Consider the following 26456-nt stretch of genomic DNA (forward strand, 5'->3'; position numbering starts at 1 on the left):
TATACTGTCTTAATTATTGTAACTTTATAATGAGTTTTGAAACCAGGGAGCATGAGTTCTCCAACTTTGTTCTTCTTCTTCAGAGTTGTTTTGACTAGTTTGGGTTCTTTGCATTTCCATATAAATTTTAGGATTAGCTTGTTAATATCTGCAAAAAATGCCTGCTGGGATTTTGATAGGGATGGCACTGTATCTGTAATTCACTCTGAAGAGACTTGACATCTATCCAATATTGAGTCTCCCAATCCATGAATGTGAAATGTGTTTCCATTTATTTAAATCTTCAGTTTCTCTCATGGAAGTTTTATAGTTTTTGGTATATAAGACTTGTGCTTCTTTTTTTTTTTTTTGTGGTACGCGGGCCTCTCACTGTTGTGGCCTCTTCCGTTGCAGAGCACAGGCTCCGGACGCACAGGCTCAGCGGCCATGGCTCACGGGCCTGCCTCACAGGTGGTGCTAACGTGAGGGGCTGAGCCACACCCCGGGGGGTCAAGGCCCAGGCCCTACATCAGCCCTGGTGCTGAGCCTTCGGGGGAAAGCCAGAGAAGCAGGGATACGACTCAGGTGGGGGCCAAGCAGAGGATGGCCTCCCAGGCGGCCATCAGGCAGAGGCCAGAGCTGGGAGCAGCGCCCTTGGTGCCCCTCACTGACACCCGGCCCTGGGGCCCTCCATGACTGCTGGGGGCCCAGGGCCCACCCAGAGCAAGGGCTTCCCAAGGACCGATTTCTCCCCCTTTCCGCAGTGATGGAGACCCCGGGGAACAACCCGGGAGCACCACACCTCAGAAGACCTACACTGGCCAGAGCAGGAGGTCAAAAGAGGCCAGGCCAACCCAGGACTCCCGCCACCTTGGTCCGAGCTTGAGATTTATGCAAACCACAAGTGAGGTCAGAGCGCCAGTGATCCTGAGCATTGCCTAGTCCAAAGAGCCCATTTTACAGATAAGCAAGCTGAGGCCAACCAGCTGCATGTGGAACCCCATGGTCCCGAATCAGGGGACCATTTCTGCTCAGCTGCTGTCTGAGGCCAAGGAGTTTTGACTTTGTTCTGGTTTTTCAGTCCCTTTCTTAGGCTGGCCTGTGACTGGATCCTCCTGGGTGTTTATTTCAAGGCACGCGTGAATAAGGAGTTTCTGACGGAGGTTCTGGGGAAAGGGGCTGTGAACGGGGTTTCTCTTGTCTCTCGTAGCCTGGATGAAACTGTGCGTGTCACGCCGCTGACCTCTGCCAGCCTGGAGGGAAGGAAAAGAAACATTTATTTACCTGCATTTATCTACCGTGAGGCTGACCTTGGACTGAGGGCTTCTACTCGGGGACAGCAAGGCTCAGAGGTGGGAATCTTCATCTCCTTTCCACAAGGCTGGGAAGAGCCCAAAGTCACACAGCCCCTCAGTGAAGGCCTGGGATTTGAACCTTGGCCCTTGGACGTCAGGACAGAGCTCCAGAAAACGAAGAGAGAAATCCACAATGTTTCAATATGTCAAGTTGAAGGATGAGCCAGCAAGCAACCCCCAGGTCGCATGCTGTGGCCAACAGTTTTCCATGCATCTGTACCTAAGTTTCATTTCTTAACCACGACAGTTCTGTGAAGGGGATGTTGCCGTCCCCAAGTGCTGACAAGGAAGCACATGTGCCGCGTGGGGTCACCTGGCTACAAGGACGGAGGCGGTAAGTGTTGGAGCTCGATGCCACTGGCCACCCCTTCCTGCCCCCGCTCAGAGCCCTCTGGCCAGGGAGCGGGGTCAAGGGCGATGCCAGGGCTGGCGCTGCAGGTGCCTCCTGTCCTACACTCAGGGAAACGGGGGCTCAGAGGGGAGGCCTGACTTGCCAAAGCTCACACCCCTGGCTCAGAGGCTCCCACCAGCCGGTCGGTCCAGGCTCAGCGTCTTTTCCTAGACCTCGCCCCCTCCCAACCCCACTCTAAACCTCTGTGCAGCCCTTCCAGATGGATGCAAGGTCGGCTCAGGGGGCCGGCTATGCAGAGAGGGCAGAGGGAGGGGGGCGACGATCACCCCGCAGATGCAGCCGTTCGGTTACTTTCATCTTCTTGCAAATCCTGAAATAGCACTTTTTAATTGCTTAATTTTCTGCATTCGTTCATTTTATTTGGACTAGCCTGGGGCTCTCCAGTCTGGCTTATTAGAGAACTTCTTACTTTTTCATAATAATACTTGACATTTATATAGTGTGTTTCGTGTTCGAAGTACTTTACAGAGTTCACTAATTAACTGGAATACTAACTGCCGCCTTGGGCAGGTCGGACCAAGTTCTCAGGTTCCTAGTTGTGGGGATGGGATTCTTCCTGTGGCCCAGCCCCCATTCCCTCTCTGGACCGCCATTTCCATCCGCAGCAGAGACCCTGGGCCATCGGTCACGGCCTGGCCCCTGGGTGCTGGGCCGTGCCCACGGCTGGGGTCAGGGAGCTGGGTCAGACAGGCTGCCCGCTCTGGGAGCCATCCGAGCGGTGAGCGGAACAGATCGTGCGCACACGACCCTTGTGCTGGAGTGGACACCATCGGGGAGAGAAGTCGGGAGGCCAGAGGGGGCGTTGGATGGGAACAGGCACACAAGACGTGGGACCGGATGGGCCTCCTGGAGCAGAGCTCCTGGAAGAGGAGGATTTGAGGAGTGGAGAGGGGCTTCCCAGGCGGGTGAGGCAGGGAGGGCATCCTAGGCAGAGGGAACAGCCAGTGCAAAGAGGCAGCATTGAGAAGTGGGTGTTCAGTGTTTCGACAAAGGAGGGAGAAGCAGGAGGGGCCGGAGGCCAGCGCCAGGCGGCAGCAGGCTGAAAGGCCAGCAGAGGACTGTGGAGTGGAGAGGAACTGGGGCAGAGGGACAGACGGACAGACCCCAGGGTCATCTGGCAGGAGGTGAACAGGACTCGGCGGCCAGTTAGGTGGGAGTGGAGGGGCACGTGGCAGTGGGCAGCTGAGGTGCCCGGTCATTGAGGGAAGGCCCGGGAGGACGGCGCCTGCACACTTCCTGCCAGCAAGGCTGCAGGGAGATGTCTACTAAACTACTGCGAATGGATCTGCAGGTCTAGGGCTTGGAGGAGATTTGGAAAGAAGGTCTAGAAAGAGCAAGGCTTGGGCTCCAGGTGACATGGAGACCTGGAAGTGTCTGGGCTCTCTGGGAACATCTGCATTTAAGGAGCGGTTGAGGAAGGGGGCTGAGGCGAGGAGGATAGAGTGGGGCAAGGTCGGGCCAAAGTCAGCTCAACAGAAGTTTCCACCGAAGCAGAAGGAGGAGGCTTTCAGGGCAGGAGCAGGGCGGCCAGGCCAGGAAAGGAGGCCTGGAAGGGCCAATTGCATTTGGTCACCGGGAGGCCAGAGACCAGTGAGAATGGTGTCAGAGGGCAGAGCGCATGGGCAAGGGAGGGCCAGCTGACATGTGCGATGGGTGTGCAGGGGAAGAGGTGGTTGGGCGGGAGAGCCAGTGAAGGAAAGGGCAGAAGGACGTTTCAAACATCACGCGTGGGCTTCCCTGGTGGCGCAGAGGTTGAGAGTCCGCCTGCCAATGCAGGGAACGCGGGTTCGTGCCCCGGTCCGGGAATATCCCACATGCCGCGGAGCGGCTGGGCCCGTGAGCCATGACCGCTGAGCCTGCGTGTCCGGAGTCTGTGCTCCGCAACGGGAGAGGCCACAGCAGTGAGAGGCCCGCGTACCGCAAAAAAAGAAAACATCATGCGTGACCGAGTCCAGAGGAGAGAACAGAGATAAGCAGGAAAGAGGAAGGAGCTGGCTCCGTGTGCAGGGGAGGTGCGGAAGAGCCCAGGGGGTCCGCTTGCCGCGCACTGGGGACATTGGAGGCTGGGCGGGCGGGAGCAGAGGGGGCTCCCACCTGTGGATGCTGGTTGCCCCAGTGGAGGAGGATGGAAACTCTTCTGCATGGCACAAGGACTAGCCTGGCACCGGAGGCCATGAGCCTGTCCTAGACCTGCCCAGTCCAGGGGCCTGGGGCCGTCAGGGTGGAGGGCTGGTTTGTTGCTACAGAAGCTTGTCGTCAACATCCCAGGGACCAGCCGTGCCCTCGGAGGGCTCCGGCGTTCTTCCTCCTTCCTCCAGTGGGGCGGGGACAATGGCCCAGCTAGCGCTCTCTGCCCTCCCCGAGGTTCCCCTGAGGACGGGGCTCAGCTGTTTTGCTCACTCCATCCCAGCCCGGACCGGCGCCTGGGCTGCTCTCTCAGTAGTCTTGAGGGAAGCTGACTCAGCTCTGCCCAGTCCACCCTTGGTGTGGGAGCTCTGCCCAGTCGACCCTTGGTGTGGGCCGAGCAGCAGGGCTCAGGCAGCCCGTCCACATTCCAGTTCCCAACTCTCCACCCACCCTCCAGCAAGAGGCTGGAGATTAGGCTTGAAGCCCGAGTTGTGGGCCTGGAGTGGGGCAGGGCCTCAGATCCCACTTCCCACCGGTCAGATGCACTCACAGCTGGATGCACCCCAACCTGAAGCCAGCCAGATCGGGCCTCAGTCCGAGGAGACTGGGAGACAGCGGAGAAACCGAAGAAGGGCTGGAGAGCAGGGCGGGTCCTCAAGCCGGAGGCTGGATGCAGTGCAGCTCCGTCCTGCCCGGGGGCACCGGCAGCGCCAGCCCCTCCGCCTTGTGACCAGGGCACCAGGGGACATCCAGGATGTGGAAAGACAAGGAATACAGAGGAGGAGGGAGCAGTGGGGAAGGAGAGGAAAGGCGCCCGGAGGAGAAGGGGCCAAAGCCGGGCAGCTGTCCCGCATCCCCGTCTGATTGTCCCGGACGGGACGACAACAAAGTAGGGCAGGAGAGGACGTGCTGACTCCCGCGGGCCGCGGCTCTGCCAGGTCTGCGGCGACTGGGGGATGTTGCCGACCCGGAGGGAGGGAGGCGCGCGAGGTTCCCCATCTCCTCTCAGGGCTCTGACCAAGGGGGTGCTCAGGCCCCAGGCTCGGCAGCCTCCTGGGCTCACGAGTCCCCAGGGCTGGGAAGGAGAGGAAAGTTAATTGAACAGCTAATAGGTAACGGGCCCCGGACCAAATAATAATAATTAACTTTGACTGAGCACCGTGCTGGGCGCTCCTCTTAGCCCTCCACATGAATTATCTCATGTAAGGTTCACTGCGGCCCTATGAGAGGGGTGCCACTGGGGTTGCACCCACTTTACAGGTGGGGAAACTGAGGCAGGAGTCTGAGGCCACAGCACCAGGACTGAAACGAGTGCTGCACTTTGGATGCTGCTGTCTACCTGTACAGGCAGGACGCCAAGGCTCAGGACACCCAGAGGATGTGGGTGTGTGTGTGTGAGGGCATGTGTCCAGAACGACTTACCCCTCACCCAGTCATGGGCTTCCTCACAGGCAAAATGAGCACTTTGGACTAGAAGTGAGTGTTCCAACCTTTTAACCACAAACTCTTACTCAATGGAAATCTTATATGGGATCCCCATAAGATAGATCAGCAAGGAGTGTTTCCACGTGTGGGTCAGAGCTGACTGGCCTTCTTCTTTGGCCCCCCTGGACAAGCCCAGACATCTGGGAAGGGATGTAGAGACACGAAGGGCCCCTCACGCTGTCAGCCTTTGCCTTGAAGACCCCTGCTATCGCTGAGAAATTTCTAACCTCCACGACTAAGAGTTACCATCTTTGAACATAATGCACGCTTGCAAATCAGAAAGGCAAAGAGCCGCAGTATACGGCTTCCCTGGTGGCGCAGGGGTTGAGAGTCCGCCTGCCGATGCAGGGCACACGGGTTCGTGCCCCGGTCCGGGAAGAGCCCACATTGCTGCGGAGCGGCTGGGCCTGTGAGCCATGGCCGCTGAGCCTGCGTGTCTGGAGCCTGTGCTCCGCAACGGGAGAGGCCGCAGCAGTGAGAGGCCCGCGTACCACCAAAAAAAGAAAAAAAAAAAAAAGAGCCACAGTATAGAGCTGTATGTGAGCGATTCACAGCCACACAAACTACGTAGGAACAGCCCCAGCACAAAGAGTTAACTTTATTTTCAGTGTAAAGACACGCAAATTAATCGTGAGATAATGATTGTTTTACTTATCATTTTGCAGCCTCTCCCTGAAATGTAAATTGAAACCAAAGCCACTTTATAGAAAAAACCAGCACCAGCATATTTGACAAATATTAACCCAGCGATTCTCTCCATGAAGGCCCCGGGGCCCAGCTCCCACCCTCACTGCTGCAGGAGGCTTCAAGAGTGGCCTGGCAGTTTTGAGTGGCTTCAGGATGGAGGAGCCCCAAGGAACCCAAGGGCGTAGTTGTGCTGTGTGTAGGTTTCATTCATCCATGATATTTATGCATATAAATTCAACCTACTTACGCTGGGCACAGCCTGTGTTGGACAATCACAATTTGGGGGCCAGGGCGGGAGCAGCTGTGCCAGCTGGTGCAGAAGTGTGTCCCTATTGTAACAGTATAGACGAGCTGGGGCGCTTGGGGTGCACACACACACCCCGCCCCCGCCGCTCTTCCTCTTCTGCTCCAGGCTCTGCTGCCCACATTCCCCAGGGTCCAAGGTGATCGGGAAACAGCTGGGAGAAGAGCCGGCCAGGCCAAGGACCTGCCCACGTTCCCAGAGCAACACGCAATCAGCTTGGGATGACAGCTGGCTTCCCCAGATGCGCCTGGGGACACACCTCCCTCCAGTCACCCTTCACTTCCTTCCTCAGGGGCCTGGCCCCGTTCAGTGAGGTGATTCTCATTTGCATGGAAAGGAATTTTGAGGCAGTGGCTCAGTGCAATAACCTAAATGGGTTTGTTAAATCATAATCCTTGAGTTTCACCACTGGGAAGTCCCCTAACCTTATGCAATCCACACTAATGTGACTTAAAGCGGTGGCCAGCCTGCAACAGGGACATCACTACATTTAAGGCAGCCCCTTCCACTTCTCAATGGATCTTATTAGAAACTTTTTCTTGAATGTTCCCCTTATTATTTTATACCCACACATCCTTAGGGTAGCTCTGACCAACATTTATCCTTTTCCTTGGAACATTTCAAGTGCTAGAAAAACAGGACTCACATGGGCCAACCCAAACTGACATCACTTCCACATGCTCCTCACGTGCCCCACTCCCCACGCGTGCAGGACCAGCATCCACCTCTGTCCCTTCCATCAGGCGTGATCAGGCCCTTTGCTCCAGCCCCCCAGCCCTGCTGGGCTCTTGGCTTGCCCGCTGTTCCATAAGAACTCTTCCAGTCTCCCTTTGATGACTAGAAACACTGATTTTGGTTGGTAGAGTTTGCCAACAGGTCCATTAAGCTGACCTCCCGCTGTGAGACTTTTGCTGGTAGAGAAAGTTGGTGTCGCGTGGGAAGGAGCACGTGGCTGGCTCCCCAGGGCCCAGCTGTACCGCCCACTGGCCGTGAGATCTCAGAGGCGGAACAGGGGCGCCTGCCAAGAAAACGCTTCTCGCCAGGTCATGTCTCCTGGTGGGAGGCTGCATCTTCCCAGAGGTGCAGCCTCTTCTAATTCACACGAAGGCGGCTGTGAGCCCCAGCTCCGGCCTCGCCTGGGGAAGTCAGGTCACCTCTGAGCCTCTTATCCGTAAAACGACGCTATGAGTGATGGCACCTGGCAGGTGGCCAGAAATATTTAAGTGAATGAATGAATGGATGAATAAATGGATGGATGAATGAACGATACCCATCTCACTGAGCGGCTGTGAAGACTCAGTGAGATCACGCAGGTACTTACACCGCACCTGGCTCCCAGTAGGAAATCAAAACACGGTTCCCCCTCCCTTCACCTCCTTCTCTAGGTCCAAAGAAGAAAACCCTTCTTCACGCGCCGACAGCCTGCTTTCCGGGTCTTGCCTGCATTGCCTTCTCTTCCCACACGTGCTCTGCGCCAGGACCGACCTAGCTGTCCGTCTGGTCCGAGGCTGCAGGGGCAGCAGCTGGGAGTGTGGGCTGATCCGTGGCCCTGATGTTCGGTGCCTGGCTGGTGGCCCTGGCTGTGGGCACTGCCACACCCACCCTCTCCAGCCGTGGAGGCCATTAGAGGCTGTTGACAGAGGAGGAAAGTTAGTCAGTCTCCCCGCCATCCAGCAGCCGTAGCAGCTCTGTTACATCACAGCCCACACACCCGGCTGCCTGTCACCCACTCAAACGCGCTGGAGGACGCCCCGGCCCGGCCCCGGCCAGTGACCCGTCATGACTGTAGCTCCCTACCGCCCCCCCACACAGCTGCGGGCCCCGCCTTGCCCGGGTGCCATCAGCTCCTTTTCTCACCGAGATCACTGCGGCGAGAGTGGCGTGAGTAGCCTCTCTGCCTCCTGAGGTGAGGCGGACCAGAGCGCTTGCGCAGGGCTCCGTGGCTTCCAGGGCTCCCTCCCAACTGGCCCCTGTGACCAGCCACCAGAGACCCAGGGGACAGCTGCAGAGGATCGTTGGTTTAAATTATGCAAATGGCTCGGGTGGGGCTGGGGTGTCAGCGGGAGTCGGCTCCGCCGCTCGCCTGCCGTGACTCGCATTTCTAGAACCTCAAGCCTCAGTTTCATCAGCTGTGAAGTGGGGATGGTAGCAGCACCGACTCTGCACCCTGCTTTAAGTTAAAGGAGACGATGCTTGATGCAGAACCAGGACGTGATCGTAAACGGCTTCCATCAGTTGCCGTAACGACGCTTGACTCTTCCTTCCCTTTACTGCGGGTCAAATGGCCAAACGCAAAGGCTCAGGCAAGGTCACGCACGTGGAAGACCTCGGCGTATGTGAAACACGCATGTGCACAAGGGGAGGGTGAGTCCTACTGGGCAACGCTGGCCCCAGTGCGTGGGGCCTTCTGTGGTGCTTCCTCCCTCAGGTAAACCTTAGTGTGTCAAGGGTCAGCCTCCATGAGTCCACCGGCACAACCTGACATTTGTGAAAGCTGCCATGGTCTGTTTTCCCTTGTCTCTGTCTCCATCTCTGGGGGCCTCATCTGCCGTGTGGGTGTTCCCAGAGCTCGCCCGAGTCCAAGGCACCATCCCACATTCTGCAAAAGTAAACACCGCTCAGCCTTGCTGGTTCCCTGAATGGGTTCTGGGTGAATCAGCCGGACAGCTTACACAGCCTGTTAAGTAATCAGCCTCTCTCCCGGGGGTTCCCCTCTTTCCAGGAAGTGGCCTGTAGAAAGTCTGCTGTCTTGGGATGTGCTGCCCCAGCCCAGTCACTGCCCAGATTGCGCAAATGGTCAAGCCGGTGAGGAGTGCAAACAAAGGCCGGGCTGCCGAGGTGGATGCTTCCAGGGAAAGGAGCGCAGGGCCCGGTGCAGGTAAAATCCAGGCTCCTGAAACGGCCCCTGGCAGTTCTCACCTTGGGCCCATGTTCTCCAAGGGCCAATTCTCTTTATTTGATTTCTATTTGACTATCAAACTGCTGGCTCTGGGGAAAGACAGACATTGTCTCCAAACCTATGAGGTGGAGTCATTTGCAGAATGAAACACTGGCTTCCTGTGGTTAAGGGCTTCTGTACCTTGAAGGCAGCACAAGACTTAGGGTCTAGGAGGGTAAAATTCATCGCTAAGTCTATTGAGGTGCAACTGACAAATAAAATTGTAATGTATTTAAAGTATACAACATAACGATTTTTAAAAAATTAAATTTTGATGAAGTTTATTTATTTATTTCTTTTTCTTTTTTTTTTTGCGGTATGCGGGCCTCTCACTGTTGTGGCCTCTCCCATTGCGGAGCACAGGCTCCGGACACGCAGGCCCAGCGGCCATGGCTCACGGGCCCAGCCGCTCCGCGGCATGTGGGACCTTCCTGGACCGGGGCACGAGCCCGCGTCCCCTGCATCGGCAGGCAGACTCTCAACCACTGCGCCACCAGGGAAGCCCAATGAAGTTTATTTTTTTACGTTTGTCCCTCATGCTTTTGGTGTTACGTTAAAGAAACCATTGCCTGATCCAAGGTCACGAAGATTTATATCTAAGAGTTTCATAGTGTTAGCTGTTACATTTAAAAAAATCTTTGATCCATTTTGAGATTTTTTTTTTGATATGGTATGTTTGTGGGACACGTCCAACTTCATCATTTCGCATGTAGCTATCCATCAGTCCCAGCACCATTGAAAACACTGTTCTTTCCCCCACTGAATTGTCTTGGCGTCGTTGTGGGAAATCAATTGCTCCTACGTGATTTATTTCTGTATTCTCAATTCTGTTCCACTGATCTACACGTCGGTCCCTATATTACTACCATACTCTCTTGACTGCAGTAGCTTTATAGTCAGTTTTGATACTGAGAAGTGGGCGTCCTCCAGCTTTGTTCTTCTTCATCAGTGTTGTTCTGGCTATTCTGGGTCCCTCGAATCTCCATGTAAATTTGTGGATCAGCTTGTCAATTTCTGCAAAGCAGCCACCTGGGTTTTTATAGGGATTGCGTAGACTCTGTAGGTCAATTTGGGAGTATTACCATCTTAACAATATTATGTCTTCCGATCCATATACTGGAGATGTCTTTCTATTTATTTAGGTCTTTAATTTCTTTCAACAGTGTTCTCCCTCTCCCTCTCACCCCCAACCCCAGCCTTTTCCTTCCAGCCCAAATAACAGCAATCTCTTCGAGGTAACACATCAGACGCGGTCATGAGCCTCTCAGCCTCCTGGATGGTCCTCTGAGATGTGTTCCTGTTTGTCCGGGTCCCTTTGATGCTGTGGGACCCAGAACCCCTGAGCACAGAGGTCTCCCTCCGACCTGCACGGCAGGGGGGAAGAACTGTGCCTCTGGGGGCTCCACAGCACCCCAGGACACCACACTGACCTCCAGTAACCCACACGCTCCTAGGCCCCAGCACGCTGGTCCTGTGTTGCTGTCTGCCTGCCCCAGGACGCTATGAACCCATTCGAAGCAGGGACCCAGGCTTGGCCAGCTCTGTGTCTCTAAGGTCTGACTCACTTTTTCTGTTAATGTTTATGCAGTAAGGCAGCTCCCTGGATCTAAACAACTATTAATTCCACTGAAGAGTACATCCGGGGACGCTCCAGGACAGGATTGATCCTGTGGCCCGTCCTGTGAATGAAAGTCCCTCTCTCTTTGGAAACCAAGCATTCTAAGTACGGCTGGAGATCGCCATTCATCCTCTCATTCCACAGCCTGCTTCCAGCTGACAAGACTCAGGGCATTTAGCTCTGACTTAGGTGCTTACATGGGAGCACTGTTTGCTTTATGAGTACCCAGAGGTGATAAATAATAATAATATTAATAATAATAATACTCTCTTCTCCTGGGCGCTAAGCCTTTAAATTGAATGTTTCATGTGGCCGGTGCCTTCCAATGCCCACAGGCAACTTGCAGCACTTTCAGATAGGAATTGCAAACAGTGAGAACCATGTGACCCAGTTGCAGGAGAGCCTCGGGAGACCGCCAGGAGTGCTGTTTCTGAGATACGGCATCTCAGGGAACAGAAGTTTCCTGGTAGGGCAGAAAGAGGATCAGTCAGAGCAGAAGACACTGGGCATATTGTAAACTAGATCCACAGGCTGAATGACCTAGGAAGTTCCCCCCAAGTTAGGCTTATCTAGGGAAACCCTGTTGGCCGAGACGCCGACATCCCACTGGTGTCCGGACACCAGGTGGGTACAGCACTTCTTCTGAAGGAAGTGAGGCTGGATCCCCGCCCAACGTTGCTGGGGAGATTTTACTTGTCCACCAGAAATTCCAAAGTAGATGCAATGAACACCACCTGGTCTGGTCCTGCACTCTGGGGCATCTTTCTTTCTTGGAGAGGGCACTACAGAAATCTGATTTTTACAAACTAATCATGTTCTGTGTGAATCTGTTCTCAAATGTTTTTCATAGTATTTGGGTCAGCAGCCAGGCTCTAAAATGGAAGAAGCTAGTGAAGAAAACCCTAATGTGTCTTTTCACCAGGCTGCCTTTTGGAGTTCCCACCAGCACCAAAATAAAGACATAAAGATACAGACATGTTTAGGGACCGTCCCAAAAATAGGGGGGAGTCTAAGAAAATGACCCTATAGCCCTACCCATGTGCCCAGGATTTCTAAAATCAACGTCTTAGCACCTCACTCTGCAATAGGGAAGGACAACCAGGGATCCAGGACCTTGAAATACAGAGACTCAAACAAACAAATAAGCCTGAAGAAACAGTCTATAAAGGAGGAAGGAAAAAATCATTCTTATGGAACTCCTGAAAGGAATGCTAATTCCATCCATGAAACAAGAAGCAGATGGTAGACCAAAAGAAGGCTCAGAAGACAACTAACAGTTCTGGAGAATTAAAAATTTGATAGAAGTAATGAAATAATCAAAGGACAGGAAAAAGAAGTTGAAGACCTCTCCTAGGAAGTAAAGGCAAAGTGAAGGTCTAGGACTTCCCAAGTGATCCAGTGGGTAAGACTCTGTGCTCCCAATGCAGGGAGCCCAGGTTCAATCCCTGGTCAGGGAACTAGACCCTGCATGCATGCTGCAACTAAGAAGTCCACATGCTGCAACTAAAAGATCCTGCATGCCGCAGCTAAGACCCAGCACAGCCAAAATAAATAAATAAATAAATAAATAAAAATAAAATCTTAAAAAAAAAAAAACACAGGAGAGCCTCGGGAGACTGTCAGGAGTGCTGTTTCTGAGATACAGCATCTCAGGGAACAGAAGTTTCCTGGTAGGGCAGAAACAGGATCAGTCAGAACAGAAGACATTGGGCAGTCTAGGAGAAGTGAAGGTGTAGGAGAAGAAAGACAAGCAAACTAATGGCCTAAGGCAAGGAGCCCAGTTAGAAACAAAGCCCCAAAAAAGCAGTCTAGAAAGAGGAACTGAGAAAACAGGAGAGGAAATAATGGATAACATAATTCAAGAAAATTTTCCCAGGCTAAAGGGTCTGAGTGTCCAGAATGAAAAGGCCCCTGAGTTCCAGCACAATGGAGGAAATCTGACCAGTGACCAAGGCTTTCCTGGGAAAGTGACTTGCTTTTATTTCCCTGAAAACTTGTAAGCAGTCACTTTCCCCCTGAAATGTGGGAGGAAAGAGGCCTCTGCGAGTTGTTGCTAGTGCTGGTAGGTGAGAAGGCTTTGTAGCAGGAACTAAAGGGAGGTTTAGCATGCCCTACCCGCTACCCCACCTCAGCACCAGGGCATACACTCTGGGCCCCCAACACTCCCTCCTTACCACCTTGGGGTCTCCTGAGATTTTTCTTTGAAGGAGATTTCATGGGCTGAAACATTGAATTGAAGGGGGTGCCTAATCAGTGGAGAGGTTTACTAAAGGGGAATGAGGCTCAGCCTGCGTGCAGGAACTGGATCGTGGCGGGAGGGTCCAGGCGCCCTGCTGACTGTCCCTGGGGAGCTGGGGAAAAGATACAGTTTTAGGAACAAAGGCATCAGGAGCTGTGGCAGGAAGGGACCTCTGACAGCCGCCACAGGGTGCACCTGTGTTGGGTGGGGGAGGATTTTGGCTGAAGGAACGGGTGATGCCATAGCATCATCCCCTGCTCGGCCTTTTTTAAATCCCTCATCCGACGGCACACCTGTCCATGGAGCAGCGTTTCGAGGCTGGATGAGCAATCCATTCATGCTTACTCTGTGGTTGAGTGTGAAGAGACCGGAGCAGGGATGACAGCCCTGGCCGCTCGTTTAAATCAAGGTAGCAGGAGCCGAGGGCCTTTCTCCAAGCACAGGATTGATCTGTGATCCCTGAGTCACGAGCAGGTGAATGGGAGAGGCTTTCAAACTGGGGCGTTGGAGGGAAGCTCAGGTTAGTAATAGAAGCATAGTGAGCTGTTCTTGATATGACTACCACTCTCAGTAATTATTATTATTATTTGACCTACTCAGATGGATCCAATTAAATAAGAATTGTTTTGCAATCAGGATATTCAGAGTATGACAAAGAGCTCTCTCTTTGGAGGAAAGGACGATCCCTTGGGTTTATACTGCTCTGGGTGGTTTATAAAGCAGCTCTACCTGTAGGGTCTCCTTTAGATTTTGATCCACACAACCAAGAAGACCAGACATTATTGCCTTATGTTATGAGCAAGGAGTTATTTTATGCTTCAGAGAGGCCAAGTGACTTGCCAAGGTCACACAGCAGGAAAAAGACAGAGCCAGGGCTGGTCTGTTCTTCTGGCCCCCATTTCAGATTTGCTCCACTACTGTCCTGGGGTGGAGGACGAGCAAGTGCTGGAAGGAGCAGGGATTTGGGGTTAAATAAACAACTGTAATATAGGTCCTGATGATGGGACCCACTGGGTGGCAGTGGGACCCCGAGCCTTCCGGAATCTGTAAGCCTCAATCCTCCACTAAGCCCCAACCAGGCTGTGCTGTGAAAACTCTGGGTGTTGTTTGCATCTGAAGGAGACATAAGATTCTTGTTACTGACATTTCAAAATTAAAATGTGGTTTTCCTCCTTATTATAACAGCATGACAAGTTTATTACAGAAAATCTTGAAAATACATAAGACTATGAGGAACAATTAGAAATCACCCATATCTCTCTTAACACTATATTTCCTTTCTGAGGTCTTTCATGTATAGGTAGGTATTTATTTTTTAAAGAATTAGGATCATGCTGTCTATGGTTTTGCATTCTATCTTTTTCTCCACTTTAACTTATTTCACCATTCTCTTCTTATGACAATAGTCTTTGGGAATATGTTATTTGAAATGATATTGTATTCCATCATATGCAAATAACTTTTTGCTTGATTTTTGTCTTTGGAAAACCATAGAGATGAATTAAAATAAGAAAGAGAGACAGACAATACGCCTGTGTAAATTTCCAAGCACAAAAGTGTCTTCTTTAAAAACAAAGTTAGAGCAATTAAAAAATAAAAATCACACACACACACACACACACACACAATTGAGTTTAAAAGACCTTTGAAAAAAACTTAGCATCCTTTCCTTAAAAGTTCTAAACACTATATTATGGAAACTTTAGAAATAAAGATCATTTACCAAGAACCAACAGAGAATATTTTTCTAAATGGTGAACCTCTAGAATAATGTTCATTTAAATCAGGAACAAATAAAGATGATATAATCACCATCACTATTTTTTTTTTTTTGCGATACGCGAGCCTCTCACTGTTGTGGCCTCTCCCGCCGCGGAGCACAGGCCCCGGACGCGCTCCGCGGCATGTGGGATCTTCTCGGACCGGGGCACGAACCCGTGTCCCCTGCATCAGCAGGCGGACTCCCAACCACTGCGCCACCGGGGAAGTCCCATCACTATTATTGAACATGATCTTGGTGGTTACAGCAAATGCAATAAAAAAAATTTTTTTTAACTATAAAACTGGTTTGAATCTCGGAAAATAAGAGAGAACTTTGTCTATTTTTGTTGATGATATACTTAGAAACCCAAGAAATTAGTAAAAGTGATCAGAATTAATGAGTATTTGGTGACATAGCTAGATACAAGATAAATGTACAAATATTGACATCTCTCTAGTCTAGCCTTAAGTAAGTAGAAATGAGAAAAAAATATTCACAGTAGCAACCAAAACTATTGAATATTTAGGAACACAGTATATAACAAGAAAAAAGTCTTACATTAAAAACAATAAAATCTTATCAAATGACATAAACAAAATTCTGAATAAAGGGAAAGCCATACCTTATTCTTGGATGGGAAGGCATAGTATTTATTTAAAGTCATCCCTCCTAGAATTAATATATATATATATTTAATGCAATTCCAAATAGAATCCTAACAGAGTTTTTTTAAAGGACAGATAATTGGATTAAAATAAATTATAAAGCTTATTTGGAAAAATAAATTCCTAAGAATACCAACTTTTTGAAAAAGAATAGTTAGAGGAATTTGCGTGATCAGATCAGGACATACCAGAAAGCTACTCTATTCAAATAAATATGGTATTGGCATAGGAAGAGAAACTAGCTCTAGAACCAAACTGAGAAAGCAGAAATAGATCCAGTATGTTTAAGAACCTAATACATGAAAAAGATGGTCTAATACATGAAAAGATGGATTAATTTGTTCTCAGTCTTACAACTTACACAGGGATCAATTCCAAATAAAAACTTAAATATGAAAAGCAAGACAATAGGGATTTCTCTGGTGGTCCAGTGGTTAAGAATCCACCTTCCAATGCAGGGGACATGGTATCAACCCCTGGTCGGGGAACTGAGATCCCACGTGCCGCAGGGCAACTAAGCCCGAGTGCTCTAGAGCCCGAGCACCACAACCAGAGAGCCCTTGCACTACAAAGAAAGGTCCTGCATGCCGCAACTAAGGTCCCGAGTGCCACAGCTAAGATCCAATGCAGCCAAATAAATAAATATTTTTTTTTAAATCTCACAAAAAAGATTTTTTTAAGGTGCTACACAATAATTTAGCAGTAGGAAAACCCTTTTATCAACAATGAAAATTTCTAAGCTATTAAAAAATCAGTGACTTCCCTGGTCATCCAGTGGTAAAGAGTCCACCTTCCAATGCGGGGGGCCTGAGTTTGATCCCTGGTCGGGGAACTAAGATCCCAAATGCTGCAGCGCAACTAAGCCCTCATGCCACAAATACTGACCTCACCCGCCTCAACAAGAAAGAGAAGACCCACATGCCACAACTAGAGAGAAACCTGTGTGCCGAAACAAAGAGCTCACGATGCAGCAAAAGATCCTTCATGGCTCAACGAAGGTCCTGCGTGCCACACCTAAGACCCAATGCAGCCAAAAAACTAAAGAAAAAACCCCACAAAAACAGAACTAAACAACCATAAGAAAACCAGACAGACATGTTTGTCAATATTAAACCATTTAAAATTGTTTATGGCAAAAGATATCTTAAAGAAGGTGCCAATTATTTGCAATTCAGAGGACAGATAGTAGCTTAGTATCCATTATTTACTAAGAGTTCTTAGAAATTGATGAGAGACAATTACCTAATAAAAAATGGACAAGGATATAGAGAAGCAATTTACAGAAGAGAAAATCCAAATGACTAACAAAATTTTTTGTAAGGTTCTCAAAACTCTCGAGTATAGGAAAAACAGTTTATATTAACAGTGAGATAATTCTTCACAGCTATCAAACTAGCAAAATTTAAAAACAGAAATAGTACCTTTTGCTCTTGGGGATATGGTGAAATGGGTACTCAATTACTGGTTACAGCTTAATTGAGAGGCAATCTGGCAACATCCATTAAAATAATACATATATATCCCTCAGCCTAGCAATAACCCCATGTCTGGGTATCTAATGCGTAGAAATAAGAGCATCAGTACATAAGACTTTATATTCAAGAACTGCAGCTCTGGAAAAATGTGGGAACAAAGTGAATACCTATCAATAGGATAGGGTTGAATAGAGCATAGTTATTCTCACCTTAGAATATTATATAACCATTAATAAGAATAAATTAGGGCTACAACTAATGTAACTTCTTTAAAGTTAAATTCAGGTGGTTAACTTCTTTGAGAAAAGTAGGATGCAAAAACCTGTATAAAGTATGACCTTGTTTTTGTAAATAATATTATTAGAACTTTGTATACGCTTGTATATTATTATATACAAGGAGAATATATTTTAGGTTGTTAGCATAGATGTCCAGAGGAGTTGTGGTAAGTGGAGCAAGAAGGGGCATGAAGGGTTGCCAGAAAAAAGGCAAAGGAAAGAATTACTACCCCCAAAAGAAAAATAAACCAAAGGGGATGGTGGAAATTGTGCATTCTGAACCTTCTTCCTTGGCCTGGGCCCAGGGGAAGTCCAGTGAGATCTGCCATATCTGCCAACAAAGACACAGCATGGAGGTTTTTCTCTAATATTTAGCAAGTAGGAATGAGAGACACAAGCTTATCAGCTTAGCCTACTATGCCCCAGTACTATTCAGTAAAATCATTCTTATTGCATCTTCTTCAGCAACAAGATGGTAGTGAAAAGTCTCACCTTGCCCTGTCCCCATATGGGTGATGAAATGCAGTCTTTTATTGCCTGTCCCACCATGAGCACTTTCTCGGACAGCCTCCCTCCCCGAAATGCCTGCTGCCCACAGGGACCTCTGGACTCAGGTGTCCACTGCACTCAGGGTACACGTGAGTGGAGAAGAGGCCAGAACCAGTCATTTGGTGATGGTGAGCTCTTGCATGGAAAGGTTGTGTTGAGTTGGGGCTGGGGTGACCATTTGGGGCTGAGTAAGCAGGATTGCGAGAGTGATGGGGGAGAAAGCACAGACTGCAGTAAGAACCACCACACATCCCCAGAGAGAAATTGAGAGAATAGTCACCAAGCCTTCAATGGCTTCCCAGCCCCCAGTTTCCATTCCCATGAACTGGACTTTGTTTCCATGAGCTTGCCCTGTGCACCAGTTATCTACTGCTGTGTAACAAACATCCCCAGGGTGCAGTGGCTTAAAACAATGATTTTATTTAGCTCATGATTCTGTGTGTCAGTGATTCGAGCTGGAGTCTGTGAGGTTTTTCCTCTGGGCTGGGCTGAGCTTGGCTGTGCTAGGCTTGGGGTCACTCACTTGTCTGGGCATCCGTCCACGTGTCTCTCATCCTCCAGCAGGCTAGCTTGGACTTGGTGGCAGGGGATTCCCAGCCCAAGAACAGAAACTGCAAAACCTCTTCAGGTCTAGGCACGGAACTCTAATGTTGCTTCTGCCAAAGCCAGATTCAAGGGGTGAAGAAGAGGCTCTACCTCTTCATGGAAGGAGCTTCGAAGAGCTGTGGCCGTGTTTGCACACCCTGTATCATTTTGGTAACTACATTCATTCCATTATGTGAAAAAATTTCTGACCCCTGAAGCCAGAGAGCTTTGGCTACAACGTGGATAGAGACACAGAGCCCTTAAAAGAGATCAAATCCTACCTCTCTCTGTATCCTGAACCCTAGAAAATAATAATAGTTCCTGTTTGTTGATCATAGGAGGGAGCAGGCAGTTACAGCGAGTGGACTCTGAGGAGGCTTTGCAGCAGTTGGCCCGGGCCTGGAAGGAAAGGCAGGCGTCCTCCCAACTGAGGTGAGGGGCCAGCAGGGGCCAGTGAGAAGGCAAGGGAGGCACTGGGGAGGATGCTGTGTGAGGAGGGCTGTGTGCCCCAAGACCTCCTGGTCCCCGTCCTGTTCAGGCTAATGAGGGAGAACCTGCCTCCAGCCCGCTGTGGGTTCTGGAAGAGCAAGGGCCATGTGCCTCTGACATCTCCTTCCTCAGAGAGTATCTTGTGCAGGAACAGATTCCTCTTGGTGCTGAACCGCCGGGATGACACAGTTGCCTCCATGGAGCTCGCCGTGTGCCAGGCACTGCTCCACCTGCTTTCCCTGGAGCGCGACACGTACAGACTCGGGCGCTAGGTCCCCCCCTTACCACGTCTGGACACCAGGCAGTGCTTCATTTCGCTTCCTCACTTGTTAGCTGATGACGGCACCGTACCCCTCACGGTTCTCTGTCAAGGGAGGCATCTCAGTACTTAGCCCAGTGTCTGGCACTTGGGAAGCGCCTGGTAAACATTATAGTTACTGACGACCAAGTCATTGCTCGTTCATTGACCAAACAAGACGATGAACTGGTTTCAGTGACATTGCGTATTTGTGTTTACCTCTCTTTCCTGGCTCCCCAGCTAACCTGCATGGAAGTTGACAGACTTTAGATCCCTTTATGCTACTAAAGGGTATCATGATACGCCACTGGGTGAGTGTGTGGGTTTTGGCCATCTTGAAACAAAATGGCAGCAGGTAAATGTTCTTAAATTAGCATATCTATTGAGGCTAAATTGAGTGGGGTTAGAGGCCCCCCGAACTGCTAAGTTATGATTGTTCTTATTCAAAATTCAGGCTCACCTTTAAATCGAGAAGTGGCTTCTTATCTATATGAAGACTTTTAAGTTACAATTGCTATTAGCTGTAAATCCATCTGGCCTATAACCAGGGAAATTTATTTCTACTATCTTGAGAACAAGAGAGTCTCCATTTTTCTGTTCATGAAGTGTTTTAGTGATTTTTTAAAACTGAAACTTCCAGGAGAATATTCCACAGGCACAAAGTTTATGACCTTTAAATAGCGGCAACTGGGCTTCCCTAGTGGTGCAGTGGTTGAGAATCTGCCTGCCAGTGCAGGGGACACGGGTTCGAGCCCTGGTCTGGGAAGATCCCACGTGCCGCGGAGCAACTAGGCCCGTGAGCCACAACTACTGAGCCTGCGCGTCTGGAGCTTGTGCTCCGCAACAAGAGAGGCCGCCACAGTGAGAGGCCCGCGTACCGCGATGAAGAGTGGCTCCCGCTTGCCACAACTAGAGAAAGCCCTCGCACAGAAACGAAGACCCAACACAGCCAAAAATAAATTAATTAATTAATTAAAAAAAAAAATAGTGGCAACTATGTTGCTTTTTCTTACAAGAGGGGTGCCTGGATTCACAGTTGATAAACGTTTTCCCTCTCCGTTCCCCTCTCTGTGCTCCCACCCCTTCTCCAATTTTCTGCCACCACAAAGGTCAGGTGAGCGTCAGTGGCTCCCATGAGAAAGGAAAGCTGAACACTTCTCATCTCTTGCAGCAGGAAGACATAGGCAAACACGTGGTGGTTTCTCCTGGGGTTGATGTATGGGGCACACACCCACACACGACTGTGTGGACTTGCTCTTCCCACAAAGTGAGTCTTTCATGGTGGGAAAGGAATATTCATTTATTTGATTGGATGCCTGTCGGCATTGCTCTGTGGGAAAAATGCCAAAATGGCGCCAGAAAACAGGCTTAACAAAGCATCAGCTGAAAATCACTCCTTTATCCACCTCTTCACTCTTACTTCCTGTTGCCCTTGGGTCTACATCCACACATTTCATTCATTCATTCATTCATTCATTCAGTACTTATCCAGTACCTTCCCTGTGCTGGGGATACACAGACAAAGAACCCAGGGTTCCACCTTAAGGAGCTCACACTTAGGGGGTGGGCAGTAGGGGGAGAACAACAAACAAAGGGCCAGTGGCCCATGTCCTGGTAGAGGGAAGCTAAGGGAGCCCGGGCAGCTCAGCGGACAGACGGGTCACCAGCTCAACTTGGGACAGGGGAGGCTGCCAGGGTGAGTTGACACTGCCGTTGGGTCTGGAAGGATGAGTAGACCTCACCAGGAAAAGAATCAGCAGATGCAAATGTTCAGAAGAGGGGAGAGGGTGGCAGTTCCGATCCCTCCAGCCGTGGGGCGGCGTGTAGCACACAGGCACACAAAAACACCATAATTATTTGTTCAGTTGTGTCTCTTGCCCACTGGGCTGTAAACTTTAGGGCACAGATGGCATTCCCTTCCCCTGTGGCAGCCCCAGCACCTCACAATGGCCTTGATGCTGGTGAGACCACCCAGTGAATGGAGAGTGAGTCAGACAAAGGCCCTCGCACAGCTGACCCTGCAGTGCGCTCCATCTCGTCCTGGCCCAGATGGGACTTGGAGTCCTTTCTCCTTTCGTGGAGCCTGGCACTTGGGATTCTGATCTCTGAGTGCTTGCTGGGTGCCTCAGAACCCCAAGATTCTTCTCTCTGTACCAAGTTATAGAAACAACAGTGAAAAATGCAATATTTTAAACCTGACTTTGAAATGCCAATGACATCTCCAAAAGTGGGAGGTGCTTCTCCTTTCTGGTCTATAAGTTAATGTCAAAGGAAGACATATGGTTAGAACATCATGTCCTTGGAAAAAAATAATTTGATCAAAGAAGATTGTTTGGTAAATTTGCCCAGAGTTCAATTAATTGGTTTGGGAGCAGATAGGATCTCCCTGAGATGTTCTGCTGCTAGATTAGTATTGGTCAAGATGTTTTGTTTTGTTTTGTTTTTAAATTTATTTATTTATTTATTTTTGGCTGCCTTGGGTCTTTGTTGCTGCACATGGGCTTTTTCTAGTTGCGGCGAGTGGGGGCCACTCTTCGCTGTGGTGCACGGGCTTCTCACTGTGGTGGCTTCTCTTGTTGTAGAGCACAGGCTCTAGGCGTGCAGGTTTCAGCAGTTGTGGCACACAGGTTCAGTAGTTGTGACTCGCGGGCTCTAGAACTCAGGCTTAGTAGCTATGGCACATGGGCTTAGCTGCTCCATGGCATGTGAGATCTTCCCAGACCAGGGCTTGAACCCGTGTCCCCTGCATTGGCAGGTGGATTCTTAACCACTGTGCCACCAGAGAAGTCCCTGTTCAAGATGTTTGAAGTTCAGAGGAGAACGGATTCCCAGAGGAGAAGCCCATTTGAATAATTGTCATCACGCGGGTTCCCAAACACTGTCTCCCAACATGAAACCCTCCTGGAAAGATGAAAGAGACATAACTGAGCTGGCTTTGCTGACAATGGAGACGTTCTGGAAACTTTTAAGAACAGGTGGCTTGGACTTCCCTGTTGGCGCAGTGGTTAAGAATCCACCTGCCAATGCAGGGGACACGGGTTCGAGCCCTGGTCCGGGAAGATCCCACATGCCGTGGAGCAACTAAGCCCGTGCACCACAAGTACTGAGCCCACACTCCGCAACTACTAAAGCCTGTGCGCTCTAAGGCCCATGCTCTGCAACAAGAGAAGCCAGCGCTCGCCGCAACTAGAGAAAGCCCGTGTGCGGCAATGAAGACCCAATGCAGCCAAAAATAATAAATAAACAAATAAACCTTCTAAAATAAAAAGAACATGTGGCTTATGACTTTCTCTTGAAAACTGAGTGTTTGAAGAGCACTAGCAAGTGGGAAGAGAAACAGGTTTGGAGGCGGAGGCCTTCTCCAAAGTCTAGGCCACAGCAGGGTTTCCTAACCGTGGCACTGCTGACTTTTGGGGCCTGACCATTCTTTGTCATCCGGGCTGCTCTGCACATTGTGAGACATGTGACAGCATCCCTGGCCTCTACCCACAAGATGCCAGGAGTACATACCCCTTCCTTGTCGCGACAACCAAAACTGTCTCTGGACACGGCTGAATGTCCCCTAGGAGGCCAGAATCGCCCCCAGCTGAGAACCACTGGGCTAGACCAATAAAATCTATTCTTTGGCTCTGAACAGAATTAGGTACCTGGAGCTTCAATCCATAAACTTCCTTTGTCAGGGAATGTTTCCCCCTCTAGCTGGTTGCTGTCCTCTTCCTAGCCTGTAGAGTAAAGATGGAGACTTAAATTACAATTCTCAATGACTGATTTGAAGTATTGCAGGCTAGTCCAGAGTTGTGTCTCCTCATTCCTGTGACATTAGCAGGCCATTCATCTCTCAGAGCCTCAGTTTCCCCACCTGTGAAGTACAGAGGATGCCCACTTCATTGGCATGGTGGAGATTCCATTAGCTGACGTAGGTGGTGCCCAGCACACAGCAGGGATTAATACTTGGTAGCTAATCTTGCTGTGTGTACACTTCTCTCTTTAGCCAGGAGAGGATGGGGCCATTCCCAGGCCAGAGGATCCGACCTGCTACTAAGCGCTTTGCTGTTGGCTTACCTTGTTCACAGCCTGTCTCACACCTTTAGAAAGAGCCAGGAGACCATTCTCTCCATGACAGGTGCACAGGGCTCAGGGAAGGAGCAGGGCTTTGACGTCAGTCAGGCCACACTCAACCTCTGGCCCCACCGTTGCCCAGCTGGGTCCAGGGCTGGGTCACTTAGCATCCTCACACTTGCCTCTCCTCCCCTGAGAAAACGGGGTTGAGTCCCCTCTTCACAAGGTCTTGGAAGGGACGAAGTGGGTGACACCTGTAACAGTTCCCAACACACAGCAGTTTCTGGGACATTGTAAATGATCACGTCTGGGTCAGTCAGAGTGACAAGCCCAAGCCCCGGAAGGCAAGGACCAGAGCAAACCCCGCCCTTGACCCAGGGGGAGTCGAGCGGGCGGTGCTTTGCTGGAATGTGCGGGGACGGCTCCACCTCAGATGTGGCTTCTATGCAGCGTTAAACTAGGCATGAGCTCGGTGTAAGTCGGCTAGCTGAGCACCTCGGTTTCTAGAACCATGAAATGTCAGCTCTGAAGGGACAGTTAATGGTCAAATCCGTCAGCGGTTCCGGACTCTTGGTTTTCTTTAAGCAAGAAAACGTTCTTCCAAACCAAGCCATTTGTTCCGCAGAGACTATAAAACTAGCAAAGACTGTGGCAGAGAGCTAGGGGCAGGTGGGGAGCAGCGTTGGGTGCGATCCTCTGGGGTCTCCCCAGGGGGCCTTTGGGCTCAGAGACACACAAGTCCAGAAGCATTTATGTCACAGTCTAGCTTTGGCATGCAGTTTGCTTCTCCATTCTCTTACTCTGAGAACCTTGGTTCTTAGCAGCATAGACATTTATCCTGCTATATACATTCACATATGTAACCATTTCAGAGTCACAGTATCCACATCAGCACCACGAGGACAGCCACTGAGCGCCGTCTTGGTGGGTTCTTAGGAGGCCTGGTGTCACTGAGCAGTAACATCTAAGCACTGTCAATGGAAAGAGTCTTCCCCGGGCATTTGTGTCTTCACACTGATATGCAAACATTTATTTAAGCAGTGTTTTGGTTTTTTGTTTTTTTTATGGATTGCTTTGCAGTTCTTTTTCACTTTTTTTTTAAGTTACATGAAATAGATACACAGTTCCAAAATTAGCACCGTGAAGCAAGGCACACTCAGAGAGGTCCAGCTTCCACGCCTGTGTCCCCTCGCTAGCCCTGCTCTCCCTTCTCCCATGGGCAACCGTTTAAAAATGAATGTTTGGCTATTATATGTAGAATGGATAAACACCAAGGTCCTACTATATAGCACAGGGAACTATACTCAATCTCTTGTGATAAACCATAATGGAAAAGAATACGAAAAAGAATATATATGTATATATATTTTTGCTGTACAGAAGAAATTAATACAACGTTGTAAATCGACTATACTTTAATAAAATAAAAAAAAGAAAGAAGGGCTTCCCTGGCGGCGCAGTGGTTGAGAGTCCGCCTGCTGATGCAGGGGATGCAGGTTCGTGCCCTGGTCCGGGAGGATCCCACATGCTGCGGAGCGGCTGGGCCCGTGAGCCATGGCCGCTGAGCCTGCGCGTCCGGAGCCTGTGCTCTGCAACGGGAGAGGCCACAGCAGTGAGAGGCCCACGTACCGCAAAAAAAAAAAAAAAAAAAAGAGAAAAACAAATGTTTGGTTTATTCCAGCATTGTTTCTTTGTGAAAAATAAGCAAATACATCTTTTGAGTCCATATATATGCTGAATATGTATATATATATATATCTCATGTATATAAAGTATATTATTGAATATATACATATATATTACAGTATATACATGGACTACATATGGAATTTTTACGTTAGCACACTGCCTACGCACCATGCTTCTTTCTCTCAATACATCTTGGAGATGTCTTCCGTAGCAGAATATGGAGATTTTTTTCTTATTCCTAAAATCAGCACCTACACCCTTTTCATTCTGACATGTAAGGACACTGGCCCAGAGAATCTCATCTGTCCTCTGTGCCCAGGATGTGTGGGGTCGGAGAGGCCACAGGACGAGCCCAAGCCTCTTTCTACTAATCACACACTAGTCCAGGGCCCCCTGAGACAAGACGTCTTTCCAAGGCTGCAGGCCGGGGTCATGTCTGCGCAGCTCTGTCCCTTGCCCCCAGGCAGAGGGTCAGAGCACCCTGGGGACCTTATCCAGACCACAGTCCAGGGCATCCAGCCCCAGGCCCCAGAATGGGGGCTAGAAATGGCTTAGGCAACCCCTAAGTCCAACAGTTCCCTGCACTGACGAGCAGCCCAAGGCTGGAAGAGGCCTCAGGCTCCCCACACAGGCACCGATCACGTCTCAGGCTCTGCAGGATGCAAGGGCTCTTCCCAGAGGGACTGCAGACCATGGGAGTGGAGTCCAGGAGACCTGGCTAGAATCGCGGCTCTGCCCTCCCATGCTGTGTGGCCTTGGGCGAGCCGCCTAACAGCACTGAGCCCCTGTGCCCTCATCTGTCAAACGGGGATCCCACGCTGCAGATTTCATTGCTGGTCGAGCCAGGTGTGTGAGAATTGGAGATGAGAGTTTCCCGCACACGATGGGCGTGCTGTAAACCGCAGCCACGGTGTCTTCCGCCACGGCCCATTTTGGACGTAGCCACAAGAAGCAGCAACGCCAGCCAACCACAAGCCAGCGTAGGGGGGAGAGTGGGTGCGGGGCGGGCCTGGGAGCAGTGGTCACATTCCCGTCCTGCTTCCCCCTCCCTGACCGGGGCTGGGGCCTCACCCTGATCAGTCCCGGGAATGAACCGAGAGCCTGCGGTAGAGGAGGCGACAGAAAGGGGACAGAAGCTCCGGGGAGCTCCCTGGGTCTGAGAGACCACGTCAAGGCCCTGCCTAGGCCCCAGCTGCCCTTCTGTGGCCATTTCTCCAAGAGCAGGCCCAGCAGTGCCGGAGCCCCGAGGCCCTGCCCTCTTGGTCGGTAATTCCCGGTGGCCCTCCAGGCTCCCAAGGGGCTTCCTGCCAGATTTTCTATTCTTATGGTCACTTTGGCCTCTCAGTAATCCTGGGGAACAGGCATGGGGCTTTGCAGGTGGGAAAACCAAGGCTCAGAGGCTACCAAGATCAGAGAGTTGGTGGGAAATGCAGGAAGGGAAGCTTGACCTTCCCTCTCCAGGG

The 26456-nt window shown here is 50.3% G+C and overlaps 1 long non-coding RNA gene across 1 annotated transcript; it reads right to left on the minus strand.

Annotated features, from left to right (window-relative positions):
- Positions 1-1133: 1133 nt before the first annotated feature.
- On the minus strand, positions 1134-8350 carry LOC109551113 (uncharacterized). Its single transcript, XR_002177806.3, has 3 exons — positions 8207-8350; positions 7723-7979; positions 1134-1232 (listed from the first exon to the last, which is right to left on the minus strand). It is a non-coding gene; the product is annotated as an uncharacterized lncRNA (long non-coding RNA).
- Between the last annotated feature and the right edge of the window lie 18106 nt (positions 8351-26456).

Source organism: Tursiops truncatus, chromosome 14 (assembly GCF_011762595.2).
Source record: "Tursiops truncatus isolate mTurTru1 chromosome 14, mTurTru1.mat.Y, whole genome shotgun sequence".
NCBI classification, from domain to species: domain Eukaryota; kingdom Metazoa; phylum Chordata; class Mammalia; order Artiodactyla; family Delphinidae; genus Tursiops; species Tursiops truncatus.